We start from the raw sequence: 21,971 nt of genomic DNA on the forward strand, positions 1-21,971 counted from the left end.
AAAGACATAGACCCTCCAGCCGCACGGTCCCAGCTGTCCCCGACGTGTCTGCTGATCAGTTGTAGACAGCAGGCAGGGGGTCAACCATGATCCATTCCAGAAAATACCAGCACCAGACAGACTCACAGCCTTTGTCAGCCATGCTTCTCTAGAAGAAATGGTTATTCCAAAAAAAAAAACAAAAAAAACCAGACGTTTTCCACCTGTTTCTGTGTGTCTCTTAAAAAAAACAGGTGACCTGGGAGGGAGACCAGCTGGACCTGCCGGCCCCAGAGAGCCCCTGACTTGGAGGCCGGAGCTGGGGTGCAGCCCTGGGCGGCCGGGGTGCCAGGCCTGAGTGGCCCCCTTTGCACATCGGCCCACACCTTACTCTAAGCCATTTTGTATGTCGGTGTAGGAGCCGGGATCTCTCTCTGTCTTCTGTGTTTGACAAACATCAAGGAATTCAAGGCGGCTGTTAGTTCCTGAAGCTTCCATTTGCAGTTTTTGCCTTCTGTATTTTTGAAGGGGAACAGAGCATGAGTGGGGGAGGGACAGAGAGAGAGACAGAGACAGAATCCTAAACACACTCCACTCCAGGCTCTGAGCTGTCGGCACTGAGCCCGCCGCGGGGCTGGAACCCAGGAGCCGCGAGATCATGACCAGAGTTGGGCGTTCGACCGACTGAGCTCCCCCCAGGCGCCCTGACACAGCTTTTGATAGTTGTTGCTTGGCTCTCATCTTTTCCACAGTGTGGCAGCTGGCAGAGCCCGGCCCGGCAGGATGGGAGTGGCCCGGTCCGCGAGGATGGCCACACCGCCCCGGGGAGCGCGTCCATACCTCCCACTGGAGCCGAGCGGGACTGCTGTCCTATTTCCTGGCACTGGAGAGTCGAAGGAAGCCCAGTCAGCGCTCAGTCCACCCCGTGTTCCGGGCCATCGCTTGTCCGTGGTGATGTAAGCAGCGTGGCGGGGATCCGCACCCCGCGGACTTCGTGAAGAGCCAGCCAGCGTGTTTGGGGTCTTCCAGGCCACCCACTCCCTGCCACAACTCAGCCCTGCTGCCATAACCCAAGCGTCACAGCACGTGGCGGGCAGGTGTGCCCGTGGCCAGGGCGCTGACGGACACAGAGATGTGCCTTCCGAGTGGTGTTCAGAGGTCACGTGATAGCCTCCTTTCGGTATTTTTCAACTAGTCAACACAGTGAAGCCCTTTCTTTGCCGGCATCTTCCAAGGGCGGCGGGCCCACCCCCGGCTGTGCCGCCCACGGTGTGAGCGGTGCCTCTGCTCTGCTGCGGAGAGAGAAGGCGAGGCTCGCGAGGCTCCCGAGGCCGGTCCACTTGGCTGCACGGGGCTGGCGGAGGCGCAGCAGAGACGTGCCGCTCCTCCGAGATGGTCCCGACACCGGGTGCTCAGTGGTCTCGGCCAGGCCGCGGGGGCCGGGGGCCCGGGGGCCCAGCGTCCTTTGTGAGGGCAGGGAGGGCCCCACGCGCAGAGCTGCGGGTGGGCGCGGGGGGACAGTGCTCCTGCCCTGTGGCGGGGCTCGGCTCGGTGCTGGAGTGCGGGCTCTGTAGTTGGCTCGGGGCCGTGAGGACAGCAATGTTCTTCCACTAAGGCCCCAGAGCTTATTTGCTTTCCACGACTCATTCATTCCATCAGCCTTCATTGAGCGCCTGCCGTGTGCCAGGCCCCCGACTCCACCGGGGATTCACGTGCGAGGCTCAGACCCCACTCTGCCCCGGGTGGCTGACCCTGGAGAGGAGGGACAGGACACGAGTCCACACCTGTCTTTGTCTTTGGGAAGGGAACTTGGAGGAGACAGGTGAGGCCTGTAGCGGGGAGATCAGCATGGCTGCTGGGAGGGCAGGAGAGGGGCAGGGGTCTCTTGGCCCCATGGGGAAGGCATGGCCGGTGTCACCAGAAGGTGAGGGGGCAAGAGTCCTAGAAAGGGCACAGTGGCACCTGTCCTGGTGGGGGGAGGGGAGGGAGACCCCTCCCCCCACAGCTGTCGTCGCTCAAGGACAGGTGCAGCGGTGGGAAGAGCCCAGGTCTGCAGTCTTGGCTTACATGCTGGAGTGACCTCGGTCATGCCCCTATGCTCCCTCTGGGGCTGTAGCTGTTGCTTCTGCCAGTGGTGTGACGGCTGCTTCTCCAGGGCCTCCCTGCATGTGCTCAGGAAACAGGACCATGCTGCAGGCAGCCGGGACCCGGAGGATTGCTCTCCCTCTAGCACCATGCTTGGCTCCCCATGGCTTATGGCGTTTCCCACAAAAGTAAGTCACCGCTTAGGACACGAAAGACGATGCCACCCAGGTAGTAAAACAGCTGGTCCCTGGAGGCAATTCAGAAAATATCCCCCGAGCGTCCTGAGCAGAGATGAAGATGCGTTCCCCCAGGGCCAATGAGGGAGAAGTAAGCAGGTGGGGAGGCCAGGGTCCCAGCGTGGCTGTGGCAAGCGTGTCAAAACTGAGGCCAGGCCCCTGCCCCGGCCTGGCCACGACAAACGCCGCCCTCCCCCCCCCCCCCCAGTCCTGACCAGCCCTTTCCCGACTGCCCGCGGCTTCAGAATCGAGGGGCCTGAGAAAGTGCCTCAGCCTGGGGGACCTGGGCCAGAATCTGAATAAAGTGCGGATGTTCGCTAACTAACAATGTGTCACTATCGGTTCGTTAATTGTGATGGCGTGTCACTCACGGAGAAAACGGGGTGCAGAGTAATTGGCGCTCTCCGCAACTCCTCCGTAAATCTGGAACTTCTGAAATCAAGTTGGCTTTTTAAACTATGGTAGTTACTCACACACCCCGTCCCCGAGACTCCCCCCTCCCCCCCGCCCCCCACCCCCACCCCCACCCGGGCTCGGTCCTGGAGTCGCCCGGTCCTGGAGGGCCTCACCCTCCACCTGCGCCCGAGGGGGAGGAGGGAGGCCGCGCCCCCGGCCCCGCCCCCACTCCCTGGTGCTGGCGGCTCGCTGGGCTCCGCGCTGGCCGGCGTTGGTGGCGGCGGCTCTGGCGCGGCCTCAGCCCCTGCGCGGCTCCGCGGCTCGGTGAGTCTGGGTCCCCGGAAGGGCTGGGACGGCCCCTCTGCGCGGTGGCTCCCGGGGCGGCACTGCGCGGCAGGTGGGGCAGAGCCGCTGCGGAGCCGGCTGGACAGGTGGCGGGGAGGGGAGGCCCGGGGGTCTCGGCGACGAGGCCAGTTGCACTGCGTGTCCTGGCAGCCAAGGGCGCCGTTTCCCGCCCTCCGTTCACGCTAAGCTGGAGCCCGGGGGGAGGGGAGTGCGGGAGGGACCCGGGACAGAGGCAGTGAGGGCTGTGGGGCGCCCGGCCCTCCGGTCAGCATCTGAGTTCCCTGGAAGTGACAAACGACAAGGGTACCGGGGCCACGTTAGGAAGGGTGTGGTCTGAAGGGGTGAGGGTTCTGTTTGTGGCAGGAGGGGTCTCACGGGTTCAGTTCTGTCTGTGTGGCAGGAAAGCCACCCTGGCACCAAGGGCAGGCTGTCACTGGAGTTCTGCGGTCCGGTCAGAAGTACCCGCTTTGCCCCTGAAATGGCTGAGGGTGGCCGGGCCACAGGGGCCACATCTCAGGGTTTGCAGGCTCCCTGGACCCCACGGGGGAAGGTGTGGGCTTTGGGGGACTGTGTGTTCACATTAAACACAAGCCTCATTGCCACGTGCAGGGACAGCCTCTGGGAACCCTGCGGGTGAGTGGACTCGGGTTCTGCGCGTGGCCGTGGACCCAGAGCCCATGCCACCTGCCCGCAGGCCTGACCGGGGTGCTGTGTGAGATTGCGCGTCTGTGTCACTGCCACCTCGTGTGTGAGGTTGTGTAGTCGCGTGTGGCTGTATGGCAACAGTGTGCGCTCTCGTGTGGCCGTGTGAGGATGTAGAGTCACGCGTGACCGTGTGTAGTTGTGTCCCGGAGTGTTTGTGGGGTGGCTGTGCGTGGCTGTGTCACTCAGTGTGCGACCACGCGCGTGAGCCTGTGTGTGTCTGTGTTGTGTTTGTGATTGCACTGGGAGATGCTGTCTGATTTTGTACGCGGTTGTGTGAGGCACCACGTGTGTGAACTCCTTACTAGCCTCCCGGCCTGGAGAACAGGGATGGCGGCCACTGCGGCTCGCGTGGATCGGAGAGCCAGGCCACGGCGGTCCCCAGGAGACGCGGCGGCACGCGGCCCTCGCACACAAGACGTCAGACGTAGACACTGATCTGACCGCGGTGTGTGGACTGAGGCCAGTGAAGCCCGCGGCCCATCCCGGCTTTGAGCCCCGTCCTTGACGTGCATGTGGCCCCAAGTTCACTCCGTGTGCAGGGCGGGGTTTGGAGGGTCCGCAGACAGTGTGGTGAGCGGCCTTCCGCTAAGGCTGGGAACTCCTATTCGGAACAGCCTGCTCTGAGTGCGGCCTGAAGACAGAGCATCCTCCTCCCGTGATCACTGCGATCACTGCTGTGGGGGGAGAGTCTGATGCCCTGGGAGGGACTGGGAGGAACCCGGGAGGGACCGGGCAGAGGCGGGCGCTCCTCTGACCACGGCCGGGTGAGCCCTGCCCGTCCTGGAGGGGAACAGAGGCAGAGGAAGCAGATGCCTGTGTCTGGGCCTCGTCATCCATGCGCTATAGGCAAGGTGCGTGTGGGGGCCGCCGTGTGCTTCTGGGACGCGTGACTCTTACCGAGGGGTGTGGCTGGCGCATGGGGAGCCGAGAACCCCATCTTGGAGGCTCACCTGCTGTACCTGGACAGCAGGGTCCTGGGGTGGCAGGGGCCCATTTCGCGATAGAGAAGCCACCAGCGAAGTGGGGGACATCGCTGGGATCAAAAGAACTGTGTGTGTGAGGAAGAGGAGGAGGGGAGGCAGAGAGACAGAGGCAGAGAGAGGGAGTCTCTCCAAGCCTCAGTTTCTTCATCTATAAACTGGTGGCAGGCGTGACCTTTCTGCTCGTGGCTGCTCCTCTCCTTGTCCACGTGAGTAGAGACGGGACACAGCTGTCCCCAGCTATGTATTTTAACATTCATGGCTCTAAAATTAACGCAAAGGATAATACATTCTGGGCTGCTGGCTCATACCTGGATAAGGCTTTGTTTTTCCTACTCTACCTCTATTAATTAAAATCAATGATTTGGGGGGGGGGGGCACCTGGTGGCTCAGTTCGGTTGAGCGTTGGACTTCGGCTCAGGTCATGATCGCACAGTTTGTGAGTTTGAGCCCCAAGTCAGGCTCTCTGCTGACAGCATGGAGCCTGCTTAGGATTCTGATTCTCTCTCCCTCTCTCTCTGCCCCTGCCCCACTTGCACTCCCTCTCTCTTGCACCCAGGTGGCTCAGTCAGTTAAGTGGCCGACTCTTGATTTCAGCTCAGGTCATGATCTCACAGTTCATGAGTTCTAGCCCTGTGTTGGGTTCATTGCTGATGTCGGGGAGCCTATTTGGGATTCCCTCTCCCCCTCTCTCTGCCCCTTCCCTGCTCATCCTCTATCTTTCAAAATAAATAAACATTAAAAAAAATTTTTTTAACAGGATAAAATTTAAAAACATTAAAAAAAATAGAATCAATGATTTTGGAACAATCTTACTTGCAAAGACGGCATACGGCAGGTCCCCGCACACCCTGCACCAGCTTCCCCTCATGTAAGCACAGAGCAGAGATGCAGACCAGAAAACTCATGTGGGCACAGCACTTGCAGCCGACCTCGGTCAGGTTTCCCACGAATGTACTTTTTCTGTTTTGGGCTCCAGTCTGAGAGCCCCCATGGCATTTAGGACCTGCATTCATCTTACTTTTTAAATTTTCATTTTACTAATTTATTTTGAGAGTGTGTGCACACGAGCAGGGGAGGGACAGAGAGAGAGGGAGAGAGAGGATCCCAAGCAGGCTCCACACTGTCAACCCAGAGCCCAACTCAAACCCACACACTGTGAGATCATGACCCGAGCTAAAATCCAGAGTGGGATGCCCAGCCAACGAGCCACCCAGGCGCCCCAGACCTGTGTTAATTTTAAATTATACAAGTTGTAGGTGGCTGGAGGTTTGTTTCTTGAATCTTTGAATCTTTATCTCTTTTCCCGGGTATCACCCATGTTTATCAGCAACCCCGCCCGGCGCCCCGAGGGGTCCCCAACTCCCTGTTCCTCTGTGCATGTCACTAAAGCTAAGGGAACACATGATATCATCACTGCAAACAGTTTTCTCACAAACACCTCTTCCCATGAAAACCTAACAAAAAGTCCACAGACAGAAAGGGAAAAAAGAGGCCGAGCTTATTAAATTTCCTGTAGGCTTGCTGAGTGATTTATTTCATGGAGTGGGGGCGGCGGGCGGGGGAGGTCTCCTGGCGAGCCCGCAGAGAGGCGGGAGAAACAGGAGAGGCTGGAGGGCGGGCAAGGGGGGCCTGTTCCAGCGGCAGGCCTTGGGCCGTGCAGCCGGGCGGGATGCAAGGGGGGCCAGCATCACATGGGATCAGGGGAAAGATGGACTTTCACAGAGGGCTGGGGTGGGGTGGGGGCAGAGGGGAGGGTCGAAGCAGAGGCGACGTCAGGGTTTTCCGGGCAGACGGTGACCTCCGGTGCTCTTCTGCCCTTGCAGACGCTGGATCAGCACCCCAACTGACGGGGTACAGGTGGCCACTGGGGGCGAGGGGAGATCCGCGGCGGGCACCTGGCCGCTACAGAAAGGGTGAGGGGCTTGGAAGAGGTGGAGAGAAGGGGCCAGATGGGGCCCCGACAGTAAAGTGTGGTGCCTGGAAGGGAACAGAACACCGGGTGGGGTCTGGAGCCTGCGTATAAATGAGTGAGCGGATGATGCATAGCAAATTATTCCGGATGTTAGCAGATTAAAGCATTGATTAGAGGCACCTGGTAGGCTCAGTTGGGGGAGACTGTGCCTCTTGATCTTGGAGTCAGGAGTTCGAGCCCCATGTTGGGGTAAGGTTTACTGACAACAAACGTTTATCAGTTTATCATGCCACGGTTTCCGTGGGGCGGGATCTAGGGATGATTGATGCAGGTGGTCTGGGCTCGGGGCCTCTCATGATGTCGCCGTCAGGGTGTTGGCCGGGGCCGGAAGAACCGCTTCCGGGCCTGCGTCTGTGCAGTGGTGCGTGAGCATCGTCGCGGCAAGCGGCCCCCGAGACGATGCCTCTCGTGGCAGCCCTTGAAGCCTTGGTCCATTGCTCTGGCACACTGTCCTGAGGAGTGACGTCCCAGCCGTTGACACCAAGCTGTGCCCCCTGGAGCCGTGAGGCCAGAGTGTGGGGTGAGACGGCGGTTCTCTCGGTCAGGATTGGGTTAAGAATGAAGAGAACGTCCACTTGCTCTTTCCCTGACTTCTGCTTCTCCCAAAGGGACCCACGGAAGTCCAGGCTCAGCGCCATCCTGCAGTCTACTCCCAAGGGTGCAGACTGCACAATCCAGGAGAAAACAGACACAGCAGGGGGGTGGAAGCATCTGCCATGAGGATATAGATAAGCATGGCAGGCAGCAGGCACAGCAGATGCAAAGGCCCCGGGGCAGGATTGTGTCTTGCACGTTTGAGGAGCAGTGGGAAGGCTCCGTGGCTCTAGTGAGGGAGGAAGGAGGAACAGCTGAGGACACACGAGGGAGGATGGGTGGGACTGGGTCTCCCAGGCATTTTGCCCTGAGTGAAAGCCCCGGGGAGGATTGAGCAGGGGTGGGACATGGCCGGAGTCAGGTTTTAGCCGCTGAGGATGGAAGCCGCCGGCCCTGTGATGAGGCCTGGGTGGTTCTCTGTTTAACCAAGGCAGGTACGGCACAGCTGGGCCAATGCTAGGTATGTTCTGGGGGTGGGGCAGCCAGCACTTCCAGGCTGTGGAAACAGGTCATGCTGACCCTAGGAGATGTGGTCTCAGTTGATCACAGAAGGTGCTGCCTGAGGCAGGGAAGGCCGTGGGAAGCCACAGGGTTCAGTCTGGTGTGCGTCAGACCTGAGCAGCTTGCCAGTCGTTGGGCTGTGGTCACGAGTTTGGTGGCTTGAACCAGCTCACATTTAATACCTCTCGGTTTCTGTGGGTCCGGAATCTGGACGTGGCTGAGCTGGCCCCTGTGCTCAGGGTCACACGAGACCGTGTTCTCAACTGAAGGCCAGACTGGGGAAGGACCCACCTTCCAAACTCATTCAGGTCATGGGCGAGCACGGAGGGCCTGGCTTTGGCAGCCTGCCAGCTGGTGGCCGCCCTCTGTTCCTACAGGCCATCTGGGGGTCTCCTAGGTGGCCACATACTTCATCAAGCCAGCAAGGGGGTTGTTAGCTCCAGTCTGCCAATACAGGGTCTTACCTAACACAATATACTCAGGACAGGGATGGCCCATTGGCTCTGCTGCGTTCCAATGGGTAGAAGCAAGCCACACAAACTCAGGGGGCGAGACTGCCCAGGGGTGTGAATACCAGGAGGGGAGGGCCCACGGGGTCACCTTGGGTCACCAGCAGGAGGAGGCTCCAGCAGCCAGCTGGACCCGAGTCCAGAATTCAGAAGAGGAGTCTGGCCAGGAGCTTGTAGAATTCAGGGATGTTATTAAAACCACAAGACTGAGTGGCGTCACTGGAGGAGGGCACCTATCTGGAGGGAGACCGTGAAAATATTCACTAAATCTTCTTGAAATGGTCTACTTTTTTAAATTAAAATTTTTTCCCTCTTTAAAAAGAAAATGTAGTCACTGCAACACAAGTAGAAAATAAGAAAGGGGCACCTGGGGGGGCTCAGTCAGCTGAGTGTCTGACTTCGACTCAGGTCACGATCTTGTGGGTTGGTGAGTTTGAACCCCACATCAGGCTTGCTGCTGTCAGTGTAGAGCCTGCTTTGGATCCTCTGTCCCCCTCTCTCTCTGCTCGTCCCCCACTAGCACACTCTCTCTCGAAGTAAACGTTGGAAAAAAAAAAAGAAAGAGGAGGTCACTGACAATAAATAAATAAATACATGGGAAGAAAACCAGTATTGTCAGGTAGTTACTGCCCTTTGGGGCCCAGACGAAGCAAGGCAGGCAGGACGCTCACCTCGGGCACAGAATTTGAAGGGACAAAAAAACAGTCAGTGTTCATGAGAAATGACGCTGCAGTGCGATCAGGAAAACACCAATGAACGCAGAGAAATTCCCGATGAGCAAAACATCGAAGTTTCAAAGCAAGACAGCACCTGGCAGGGCTGGGAGTGGGGCGGAGAGAGAGACGGTCGGGGACGTGCAAAGTCCTGTCTATGTGTGCCACATCGGTATTTGGTTGCTCGTTTTCTTGCTGTTAATGTTTATATGTTTAAAATGCTGTGTAAAAATATTTATCTTGAACTGAGGTCTGTGGGGGCACCCTTGCACTTTGCCCCTGAGGCCAGCCCCTCGATCCCTTCACCCTAGGCACTGGGCTGGGTACTCTCCCTGAAGGCTGTGCACCCACAGTTCACGCCCTTTTTGAAAACAGTCACTGACAAGAGTTAAGAGTGGCATTAGGAACATGTTGGCTCCAAGCTGAAGCTGTCCCCGGCATCGTCGGGGGGCTGGAAACAAGTCGTTCCCGCCCTGGCGTCGTGCTCAGCACCCCCTTGGGAACCCCTGAAGTGCTCCAGACCCTTCCCGGTAGATGAAGACAGAGGGGGAGCAGATGCCCAGATGTCCTGATCTCCAGGTTATGACTGAAACAGTTCCAGGTGACCTGAGACACTTGGTCACCCCAGATGGGGGTGACTTCCTCGGTGTCACCCCATCCCTGCCGAGTTGGGATGAGAGGCTGGCATTTCGCCTCCCGCCTGGGCCCGGGAACGTCGGGACAGGGGGTGTGTACTCGAGCTGGATGCTGGGCAAGGCACAGGCTCAGCTTGGAGACGCTGGTGTTCACAGCTCACAATCTGGGTCTCTGTTCTAGGGACCCTGCCTCTTCCTTCCCTCTATCTCCGTGCACACTTCAGATCTTGGAACCGGGGTCAGTCCTTCTTGAAGCTTCTACTGGTCATTCCCATAACTGGGGACAGCAAGTCTGTGCCTACTCATTTCTCTTCTTTTGCAACTGCACTCATTCTTTAGATTTGTCTGGGGTGTTCTCATGTATCTCTCAAGCGCAGGTGGTAACTTATCCTCCTACGTTTCTTTCAAAAAAAATAATAAACTATGCCTCATCCTGTCCAGGGCTTTCTCTTAGCTCAAGGTCACCGCGTGAGCCAGCAATCGCCTTCTTGGGTTCTCTCTTATTTCTCTTAATCGGCTATCTTCCCTCTCTGCACTCAGCTTTCGTTGTCCATTCTCTCCCAGCCCAATCTTTACAAAAAAAACAAAAATAAAACAAACTCTAGAAGATATTTTGTAGTCTGAGATTAAGGGCATGAAGGATCTTCTGGAACCTCCCATCCCTTTACCTTTCCCTAAGTAAACTGCCCATTTGTCTGAGACAGGTTGTCTCCATTGTATCTGAGTGAAAAGGGAAAGGGAAAGATAATCGACATAGGCAGATTCGCTTTGGGGCTGACATTTTTTTTTAAGTCCTAAATGAACTTCGCGTGTTGGTCCGAGCTCTACTTCAATTTAGAAATACGGGTGCTTTCATGAAAAGATGCTCAACGTCGCTCCTCATCAGGGAAATACAAATCAAAACCACACTCAGATATCACCTCACGCCAGTCAGAGTGGCCAAAATGAACAAATCAGGAGACTATAGATGCTGGAGAGGATGTGGAGAAACGGGAACCCTCTTGCACTGGTGGTGGGAATGCAAACTGGTGCAGCCACTCTGGAAAGCAGTGTGGAGGTTCCTCCAAAAATTAAAAATAGACCTACCCTATGACCCAGCAATAGCACTGCTAGGAATTTAACCAAGGGATACAGGACTACTGATGCATAGGGGCACTTGTACCCCAATGTTTATAGCAGCACTCTCAACAATAGCCAAATTATGGAAAGAGCCTAAATGTCCATCAACTGATGAATGGATAAATTGTGGTTTATATACACAATGGAGAACTACGTGGCAATGAGAAAGAACGAAATAGGGCCCTTTGTAGCAATGTGGATGGAACTGGAGAGTGTTATGCTAAGTGAAATAAGCCATACAGAGAAAGACAGATACCATATGTTTTCACTCTTATGTGGATCCTGAGAAACTTAACAGAAACCCATGGGGGAGGGGAAGGAAAAAAAAAAAAGAGGTTAGAGTGGGAGAGAGCCAAAGCATAAGAGACTCTTAAAAACTGAGAACTGAGGGTAGTTGGGGGGTGGGAGGGAGGAGAGGGTGGGTGATGGGTATTGAGGAGGGCACCTTTTGGGATGAGCACTGGGTGTTGTATGGAAACCAATTTGACAATAAACTTCATATATTGAAAAAAGAAATACGGGTGCTTTGAGAAAGTTGAGTTTTAAATCGACTTGACTTTATGACTGGAAACTGGTAATTAGCCCATGATCAATCCAGCCTTCAGCTTTTGTCTCTCAATGTTACGTCATTAAGTGGAACATACAGCGATGCAAAGAGGTTGCTCCTTAGAGGTCTTTAGCCAACTTTTTGCAAAGCTAATATAGGCATACTGATAGCTCACTCGTTGGTAAAATCGTTAGCTTTTCACTGAAGCAACAAATGCCTTGTCTGTGCCAACGATTTGCACAGGCTTTACCAGGACATGAGAGCAAGGCAGAAGGTGCACGTCTGTCCTCGAGGAGTTGACAGGGGTCTAGAAGATTCTCTAACCTGCATGTGTCCATGGAGTACTTCATAATCACTTCCCAGCCAGGGAGCCCTGTTGCCTCCATGGCTTTACTCCTTCTACTCCACACCACCATTTACTGCACCAGCGCCGAACCCCCCTTCTGGAATCCACACTCACAAGGACAGGCACGAACTTCTGCTCCATCCATCCTTTCCGATTTCTGTTAGCGATTTTTTTTATTGCAATAGAGTACACCCAACCTAAAACTCACCATCGTAACCATCTCTGAGCGCACAGCTCAGCGGCGTCAGGCACACTCACACTGTGGTGCAGCCACCCCCATCATCCGTGTCCAGAACTTTCCATCTCCCCACACTGAGACTCTGTCCCCATGAAACATGGACTCCCTGCCCCCTGCCCCACCCCTGGCTCCCACATCTACTCTCTGTCTCTGTGGATGGGACTCCTCTAGGGACCTCCTGTGAGTGGGGTCACGCAGGATTTGTCCGTGTCTGGCTTCTGTCCTTCTGTCCTGTGGCGCACAGTGTCCTCGGGGTCCCTCCACGTTACAGCAGGTGTCAGGATTCCTTTGGGAGAATACACATGGAATGGCTAGGAGCAAGGGCTGGTGAGGAGAGTCAGGTGAGGACCAAGACTTTGAACTTGGTGCTGAGGATGGTAAAGAGCTACCGAAGGGCCAGGGAGTAGCGCCATTGTATGTGTGCAGACCAGGGCCTCTCTCCCTTGGCACTGTGGACATGTGGGGCATCCTGGGCTGTGAGAAGTTGAGCAGCATCTCCGACTTCCACCCCCTCAATGCCAAGAGTGCCCCTAGTCATGACAGCCGCAAACATCCCCAAACATCTGCCCACTGTCCCCTGAAGGCAAAATCACCCTGGGTGAGATCCCCTGGTCTAGGTAGCTATCTCTAGTTGTATAAAAAATGGGTAGATTGACGCAGGCCTGGAGTTAGCAAGAACACCACTAGCCCAGGGAAGGGGTGAAGGTATGGGAGCAGGAATGGGTGGGGGGGACCCCTGGAGAGGAGGAAGGAGGTGGAGTGGCCAGATTTGGAGGTGACCAGCGAGGAAGGGAAGGAAGATGGAGAAGTGACAGAGGAAGACTGGGGGGGAGGGGGCTGGTCTAGAGCATCAGCAGATGGGAGAGGTAGTCCCCAGGACTCTGGAGAGGGAAGAGTGAGCAGGTTGGCTGGGGTAATACACTTCCCACTTGGGACAAGCTGAGGTGTGTGCAGAAGTGTCCCCTGTCCATTCCCCTCTGAAGCTCCAGAGAGACATGAACTGGAAACTTCTATGTGGGGCTTGCTGGCAGATAAATGATCACTGGTGCTGTGGACTCTCCTAGGGGCAGCACCAGAGAAGGGAGCCGTGGAGGACGGGGTGGGAGAAGGCTGACAGTGACGAGAAAGGCCTCTGCAGCTTACAACTAGTTGACGTGTTTTGTTTTGTGGCTGCTTACATGGTCCCATCAAGATGTTACCAGCAGAGGAGCCAGCTGGTGAGGACACAAAGACCTAGCGGAAGGCCCCTCTATCACTCCTGCTGCCTCTAGGAAGCCTCTAATCAGACTGGAAGAGGAGTTTAGGAGGGAGCTTCCTGACCACAGGCCCGCTGGGGCTACATGTCCACAAGTCTACAAAGGCCTTGGGGGAATAGGCACCCCAACACATGGGGAGGTGACAACATCTGGGACCCTGAACTCCGATGACCCTGACATTGTGTTGACTGTAGTGTGTGTTTGTCTGACCAGAGCCGAAGAGGTGGGTGAAGAGAATCTTCCTTAGTGCCTGTGTAGTAGAAGTTACTGCTCCCTGCTTTAGTGTGTCGATGAGCCATAAGCTTGGTCTTGTAAGAGAGACAACCCCATCCTGAACCAGTTCAAGCAAAGATTGGCTCCTTTGCCTGGGCAATCCAGAAGAAGCCCTGGCCTCTGGCAGAGCTGGGTCACTCGGTCTTGTCCCTTGAAGCGTGCCCCTGGGTGTGCCCCCCCCCACATCTCTTCCTTCAGGGTGTTGATCTCATCCTCCTTCCTGTTGACAGTCAAGGTGGCCCCAAGCCTACCTATGGCAGTTTAGGAGCCCCACTGGGAAGAATGCTTCCCCCCTATTATTGTTAGTTGAACTGTATGAAATGGATCATGTCCTGTTGTTTTTGGTCTAAAAAAAGGGCAATTTCATACAGTTGAAACTCAGGGAAGAAACTCAGTTGGCTTGCTTCAGTCATGCATGACCCCATGGACCAATCACCGATGGGAGTGAAGAGGTGGGTATTGTGACTGGCAGGCCCGGGTTCAGTGTGGACCTGGCACCAAAGGGGGTGGGCATGAGAGTGTGACTGGTAGGTCTGGTGGCCAGGTGTGTGGGGCTCACGCCTGGGGTAAGTCTTCCCCAAAGAAAGTGATCTGGGAAGACAAAAACGATATTGCCACCCCACATGTTATAAGAAATGAGAACTAAAGGGACAAGGCCGATCATTGGCCATAATTAGGCCTGAAGAGGTTTACCTTTCTGGGGGTTACAGACTACTGGGGTTGAAGCTGGAAGGTGGATTTTGGTCTTCTGATGACGAGCATTCCTTCCACCTGACTGTGGAGCACCATGGGGGAAAGGCAGTTCCCATTTTCAAGGTGTTTTTCCTATGAAGATGCCTAATGTCCTGAATCAACACTCAACCCTCTCTCCTGGGTCAGCACTGCCCACAGAAAGCTCGTATTAGATTCCTGTTGCTGCTGTAGCAATGTGGGCCTCCCGGAGCTACATCCAGGTGTGGGCAGGGCTGGTTCCTCCCGGGGGTCCCAAGGAGACCCGTCTCTCCCCTTTTCCGCATCCGTGGCCCGTGGCCGCTCCTCCACACTCACAGCCAGCAGCATGAGGTCTGCCCCTCTCTCCGCCTCCCTCTTATGAGGACCTCGTGAGGACACTGCACCTCTGAAGAACCCAAGGTCACCCCTGCCTTAGGGGCCTCGATTTGGCCCCCCTGGCAAAGTGCCTTCAGCGTGCGAGGTGAGCATGTCCAAGGTCCCGGGGACGAGGACACGGACGCCTTTGGAGCTATTCTTCCACCTACCACAGGGTCTAAGCAAAATGCCACTTCTGTGGAAGTGCCCGGGGACACTGTCAGGTTGTTTGGACCAAACAGTCCCTGCCTTTCTAAGCCTTGCTTGGTTCAAAGGCAGATTTTGTAGCCTGATTTTTATCTGCCCTCCACCAAGCCTGCCAACTGCCGGATGAGGTTTCTCGGCCCTTGGAGGAGGCCGCGTGGGGGTCGTGCCGGGGCGCGAATGCACTGGTGCAGGTCCAGCCCGGGGATCAGCGGGACTCAGAGGCGCAGCCAGCAGGCGGCCGGCTCCTCCTGAGTTGCCTTGTTTGTTCACAGAATCTGGCTCCTGGCTCTCCACATTCTGGATGTTTCTGCATCAACTGTGTCCTGCTGCTCCCCATGGTTATTGGCTTCCTCCTCACCTCCTCCAGCTGTCCGCCTCCTGTTCCAGTTTGTGGCCTATGTACCTCCTTGCTTGCTCTCTCTCCTGACCCCTCCCCTCCCTTCTTCTTTCTTTTCCTTTCTTCCTCCTCCCTCCTTCCCTTCCTCCCTTTCAGTAATACACACAAGACACCTTAACCATGTCTAAGTACACAGCTCACTGACATTAAGCACATTCACATCGTTGTGAATGTTGTCTGCCACCCCACCATCCGTCTCCAGAACTTTCCATCTCCCCAAACTGAGGCTATGTCCCCATGAAGCACTGACTCCTCACCCCCCTGCCCTAGCCCTGGCTCCCACCATCTACTCTCTGTCTCTGTGAACAGGACTCCTCTAGGGATCTCCTTTATGAGTGGGGTCGTGCAGGATGTGTCCTTCTGTGTCTGGCTTCGGTCCCTGCACACAGCGTCCTCAGGGTCCATCCACATGGTGGCAGGTGGCAGGATGCCTTCCTTCCTGAGGCTGAACAAGAATATTCCAGCGTGTGGGTGGACACATTGTGTTTGTCTTTGACCCACCGATGGACACTTGGGGTGTTTCCACCTCTTGGCCATTGTGGATGATGCTGCTGTGAACACAGATATATTAGAGCTTCACGACCCCGCTTTCAGGTTCTTCGGGTGTATACCTGGGAATGGCATTGCTGGGTCCTGTGGTCATTCTATGTGATGATTTTATGCAATTCACATGGTAATTGTATTTCATTGTTTGAGGAGCCACCAAGCTGTTTTCCACAGCGGCCGCCCCATTTTCCATTCCCACCAGCCATGCACAAGTCTTCTGACTTCACATCCTCGCCAACTCTTGTTATTGTCTGTTTTTGGATGATGGCCACCCTAATGGGTGTGATATCTCTCTTTAGCTCTTCCTTCGTGAAGAGTGAACTACCAACTATAAGGTGAGAGGTTGAGACTGCCTGCACAGCTGACACCACATGCGAGTTCAGAGGGGTTCTGGGGTGAATTCTGTCCCCTCAGATTTTGTATGTTGAAGTCCTAACCACCAACACTTCAGAAGGATAATTATTGGAAAGTAAGGTCTTCACAGAGGTGACCAAATTAAAATGGGGTCATTAGGGTGGGTCCTAGTGCTCTATGACTGATGTCCTTATAAGAAGGGGCCTTGGGACACAGACGTGCACACAGGGAGAAGGTCCTATGAAGACGGAGGCAGAGATGAGGGGATGCTTCTACAGGCCAAGGGTCACGACTGCTGTGACCAGCAGAATCTAGGAGCCTGGGGCAGGTTCCCCCTCACAGCCTCAGAAGGAACCAGCACTACCTACACCTTGATTTTGGCCCTCTGGCCTCCAGGGGTGGGAGAGAATACATCTCTGCTGTTTGAGCTGCTCGGTTTGTGTTGCTCTGTTATGGCAGCCCCAGGAGACTCATGCAGGGAGGTCCCCTGCACCGCTCTTAGGTGTAACAACTCCCTAGAAAGACTCAGAACTCACTAAAAGCTGGTACAGTCACAGTTACGGCTTACAGGGATTAACATTACAGAGTAAGAGGAGCCAAAGAGAGAGGCCAGTGGGGAAGAGGGCAGCTGTCTCAGTCTGCTCGGGCAGCTCTAGCTGGACACCACCAACCAGGTGGCTGATGAACAACACACATTTCTCATGGCTCCGGAGGCTGGAAATCCAAGTTCAAGGCACTGGCAGGTTCCATATCTGGTGAGAGCCTGTTTCCTGGTTCACAGATGGCCATATTCTCACTGTCTCCTCACATGGAGCAGGGGCCAGGGAGCTCTCTGGGGCCTCCCTTATAGGGGCACTTACCCCATTCATGGGGGCTGTACCCTCATGACTTAATCCCTCCCAGAGGCCCCACCTCCCCGTACCGTCATCTTGGGGAGTAGGGTTTCAGCATACGGATTTGGGGGGACAGAGACACTAGTCTGCAGCACCAGGACAAAGACAAAGCATGACGCTTCCATGGTCCTCTCCCTGCGCAGCCAGGGTGTGTTGTTCTTGAGGCACGTGCGACAACACGCATGGACTATAACCAATCTGAGCAGCACCCCCTAACTTCCATTTTCTGTGTCCAGAGTTTTTCCCGAAACTGATTCATTGATGGATTTGCTGGCTGATTCACTGATTGCCCACATGGTTTGTCTCAGCCTCCAAGAAAAAGCTCCCAGACACTGAGGATAAAGTCTGGGCTTTCTTTTTGAGCAATCTTAAATTTGGCCTACACATCCTCTCATCGGGCGATCTTTACCCCCTTGAATTCCCATTCCATTCTCTTCTTGCCAGATTTGCCTTCTCAGACGTGTCTTCAGGAAATATTAAGAAAAAAGACAGCAGGCACACTTGCCCCATGAGTACTTCCTGGGTCATTGGCACAGAGAAGGAGCTTTGCTCAGGACAATACAACCCAAAATGTGGCCTGGTCTGCCAAGGACACCAGGGTTCTGGCAGCTGACCTCAGTGCAGTGGATGCTGTGTATGGGCTGTCTGGCTTGATGGAACACTGCCGGTGACCGCTGTAAGGACAGCTTTGGGTGCATCGGGTATTTTGATGCCAAGCACATTCAGTTCTAAGTATTTTAATTAGCTATAATTTCTTCCTGGGATCATTAATTCTGTAGAAGTTAATTTTAGACTTTTCAACCATGATTTCGTTATTTCCAGTTATCTAATTTAATTGCACTGCCACGAGGGGCACCTGGGTGGCTTAGTTGGTTAGGTGACCGACTTCGGCTCAGGTCATGATCTTGCAGTTTGTGAGTTCGAGCCCTACGTCGGGCTCTATGCTGACAGCTCAGAGCCCGGAGCCTGCTTCGGATTCTATGTCTCCCCCTCTCTCTACCCCTCCCCTGCTCACGCTCTGTGTCTGTCTCTCAATAATAAATAAACCATTTAAAAAAAACTTTAATTGCACTGCCACAAGACATGTGCATCGAGTGTAGAGTTTTTGGGTTTTGTGGAGATTTGCTTTGTGGTTAAGTACATGATTAATTTTTGTAAATATTTCGTGTGTGCCTGAAAAAGTAAATTTATTCTCAATACAGAGAACCCTGAAAAAGTAAATTTATTCTCAGTATAGGGAATATAGGTCCATTAAGTAAACTTGTCTAGTGTTAAATTTTGGTGTTACGTACATAAGAGTTTACAATTTTTCTCTCTTCCATTTTGTGCCTTTTGTGGTTTACAAGAGACCACCTAAAACATCTAGCTGACTTTTAAAAAAACCTAACCTCACCAATTCTTTTACATTTAAGTACATTTGTATGTTTTCTTTTTCTCTTTCTCTGCCTTCTTCCCTTTCTCCTGCATTCACATCTTTTTTCACTCTACTATTTGGAAGCTATCCATTTCAGTTCTGTTATCAAAATTGCTCTTAAAATTTTTCCATGCATGTTTCACTTGACAAGGTCTGAAATTAATCACTAATCTCTTTTTTTCTCTGAACCTTAGAGTCTTTCAACTGCACTCATGCTTCCATCTTGTAGCTGGTTCAGCCTTGGTATCTGTGCACCTCAAGTTGGTCAGTATTATCATTTTATAGACACAGTGCTTTTCCGATGCTTCCCCATGTTAACCAGTATCTGGGTTCATGGTGCTTCTGCATTTCACCTCTTTGTTCCAAATCCAACTTTAGTTTTCCTCATTCCATCCTTCAGTAGCGTTTTTCAGTGCTGGTGTGTTAGTGCTGAGCTTCACAGTCTTCCTGCAATTGTCTGCATTTGAGTCTCCTTTTTTTTTTTTTTTAAGTTTATTTTTTTTTAATTTTTTTAACGTTTATTTATTTTTGAGACAGAGAGAGACAGAGCATGAACGGGGGAGGGTCAGAGAGAGGGAGACACAGAATCTGAAACAGGCTCCAGGCTCTGAGCTGTCAGCACAGAGCCCGACACGGGACTCAAACCCACGGACCGCGAGATCATGACCTGAGCCGAAGTCGGCCGCTTAACCGACTGAGCCACCCAGGCGCCTCTTGAGTCTCCTTCTCAACCATGTGGGTTTAGGTATATGATTGTTGATGGACACCTATTTCCACCTAGCACTTTGAACATGTTATTCTCTCACCTCGGTTTCTTTTCTGTTGAGAAATCTGCTGCTCTTAAACAGCATTCCTTTGTAGGTGGCGTATCTCTATTTTCTAGTTACTCCTAGAACCTTCTCTTTGTTTTTATTCTGTGGATTTACTCTGAGCATCTGTTTCATCTGTCATGCTTGGCATTGTGCCTTTCAAGTCTGAGGATTCAGATCTTCCAGCAGTTCTGGAAAGTTCCCAGCTCATTTCTCTTCTAAGATGGCCTCTCCCATTTGTCTAATCTCTCCTTCTCAAACACCAGTGAAATATGCACCCTGCTTATCCCCATGCACACCTCAGATCACCCCTCCTCATATCTGTGGTAGGCAGAATTCTAAAAGGTTCCTAAGATTTCTGTCCCCCAGCACGAATGCCCTGTATAACTCCTTCCCCTCGAGTGTGAACCCGCTGAATACAATGTCATGGCCACTGCCTTAAGTCACATTCGATGAACAAGGTGTCAGGATGTGGCTCCCATCGTCGCCTTACATTCTGTAAGACTCCACCGTAGCAGGGTGCGTGGGTGGCTCAGTCAGTTAAGTGTCCAATTCTTGGTTTCGGCTCAGGTCATGATCTGACAGTTCATGAGTTTGAGACCCACATCAGGCTCTGTGCTGACAGCACGGAGACTGCTTCGAATCCTCCCTATCTGTCTCTCTCTGCCCCTCCCCTGCTTGCTTTTTTTCTCTCTCTCTCAAAATAAATAAATAAACTTAAGAAAAAAAAAAAAAGACCCCATCCTAGAACGCTGCAGTGAATTTCTCTCTCTGGCCTTGACAACATGGCTACTGTGTTGTCAGGGGCCTGTGAGCTAACAGCAGCCCCAGGCCAACAGCCAGCAGGCCCCACAACTGCCAGGAAACAAATTCTGGCATATCAGGAGCTCAGAAGTGGATTCTTCCCCAGCTGAGCCTCCGGATGAGAATGCAGCCCAGCTAACAACACCTGACTCACAGCCTCTTGAGACCCAGAGCAGAGGACCCAGCTGAAAGCTGCCGGGATCCCAGCCACAGAAACCGCAAGAGAATAACTACGCGTTGTTCTAAGCTGCTATGTTGGCGGAAATGTGCTGAGCAGCTACAACAACTGACACACCGTCTCTGCATCGGCCCTTCCTTTCCCACTCAGCTACGGGGCTTTACGCACTTTGTCCTGTGTGGAAATCTGTTCCTTCCGTGGGCACTTACTGAATTCATGCTCGCTTATCCCTCAGAACTCAGATAACACACCCCTCCCCCAGGGAAGCCCTTCCTGACGCCACCCCCCCTCCCCCCGGCCCCATCTAGATCAAAGCTCCTTTTCACACGGACTCAAAGCCCCATGGACACATCTTCATTTTCAAGCCTTAATTGTAGCTGTAATTTAAATTTATTTTGGGCTCTGCCACTCTGATTTAAGCTCTCTGAGCTCAGAGAATCCCATCTGCCTCATTTCGGGGCTGGGGCCTCGGCACAGAGCACCCAGGCCTGGCCCGTCACAAATATCAGACAGACAGAAAGCCGAATGAATGGTGCTTCTATATTCGATGCTAAAAAGCATCGGGCCCCTTCTGTGTCCTAATGACAGTGATGACAAGACAATTCGGAGAACACAGGAATCCTTAGAAAACCCGCAGGCTTGGGGGGGTAGCAGGGGCAGCTGGGGCTGAATGAATATAGTGTGTGCGTTTGGTTGGGGGGGGCGGTGCGTGTCAATGAGCTCATACACTAAACTTGGGTTTCCAGCCCTAATCACAGAGGTGAATCTTGGTGTCTTTGTCCCTAAAACATTTCATCAAGTGATTCTTAGAGATCCCCTGGCTCCTCAGAAGGCAATTCGGCTCAAGTGTGAGAATAAAGGGGTAAGTGTTACACAGCCTCACTCCCCGCCACCCCCGCACATCTCCCCTTTCTCCTCAGTTCCAGATGGCGGCGGGGAGGCATGGAGTGGCCATTCCCGGCAGGGACACACTCCCTTGAGGATGGAGTATTCTGGCTGGGCCCCAGCATAGGGTTCCCGCCTTAACAATAAACATACAGCACAGTCAGATAGATCTGAATTTCAAGCGAACGACAAATACTTTTTTTTTTTTTTTTTTAGCGTAAGTAGGTCCCAAATGTTGTACAAGGCGCGTTAGGGGCTGTGTCAATCGGGGTTCTCCAGAGAAACACAGCCAACGTGAAGCAGAGCCAGAAGGATTTTAAGGAATTGGCTCACGTGGCCTCACGTGGAGGCTGGCGAGCCCGCGATCCGCAGGGCGGACTGGAGACCCAGGGCACAGCTGATGCTGCAGCTCGAGTCCCCAAGGCCGCCGGGAGGCGGCATTCCTAGTCTCCGAAGGCCTTCAACTGATTGCATGTGGCCCACCTGCAAGAGGGAGGGTCACCTGCTCTACTCAACATCTACTCCCTGCAAAGGTAGTTACGTCCAACCATGACCTCCACGGCAACTTCTAGCATAATGTCTGACCCGTCCACCGGGCGCCACAACCCAGCCAAGAGGACACGTAAAATTAGCCAGGCCAGCGACACACTCGTGCTGCGAAAGCAGGATCTGCTCATCTGAAATCCAAGCGCATCTGGGCGCCCGGTGTTTTCCCTGACACCCAGGCCTGCCGTTGGTGCCCACGGACCCCCCAGAGCAGCCCTGCGCCCGCTCGGCGCAGAGAGGGTGCAGGCACGAGGAGGACCAAAGGCCCCCGGAGGGAAAGGCCGACCTACCGCCCGCACTCGGCCTACCTGACATGAGGAAGCAGGAGGCCGGCGCGGCCAGGCTGCAGCTACTCTCCTCGCCCCTTCCCGGGAGGAGACTGAAGCTCCTCGTCACGGAGACAGCCTCGCAAGAAAGCCT

General features: G+C 54.1%; 1 protein-coding gene and 1 long non-coding RNA gene across 2 annotated transcripts in view; one reads left to right on the forward strand and one right to left on the reverse strand.

Annotated features, from left to right (window-relative positions):
* Positions 1-2,929: 2,929 nt before the first annotated feature.
* The window catches only part of TMPRSS9 (transmembrane serine protease 9), a 49,007-nt gene continuing 29,965 nt past the window's right edge, over positions 2,930-21,971 (forward strand). Inside the window, exon 1 of the mRNA XM_053896853.1 lies at positions 2,930-3,020. The gene's annotated coding sequence lies outside the window, so the exon portion shown is untranslated. The remainder of the gene's footprint in view (positions 3,021-21,971) is intronic.
* Positions 9,781-21,926, reverse strand: LOC109257675 (uncharacterized). The gene is made up of 3 exons (XR_002076065.2): positions 21,860-21,926; positions 12,045-12,189; positions 9,781-10,223 (listed from the first exon to the last, which is right to left on the reverse strand). It is a non-coding gene; the product is annotated as an uncharacterized LOC109257675 (long non-coding RNA).

This window comes from Panthera pardus, unplaced genomic scaffold, assembly GCF_024362965.1.
Source record: "Panthera pardus isolate Hobbes unplaced genomic scaffold, ASM2436296v1 HiC_scaffold_8, whole genome shotgun sequence".
Classification (NCBI taxonomy): Eukaryota; Metazoa; Chordata; class Mammalia; order Carnivora; family Felidae; genus Panthera; species Panthera pardus.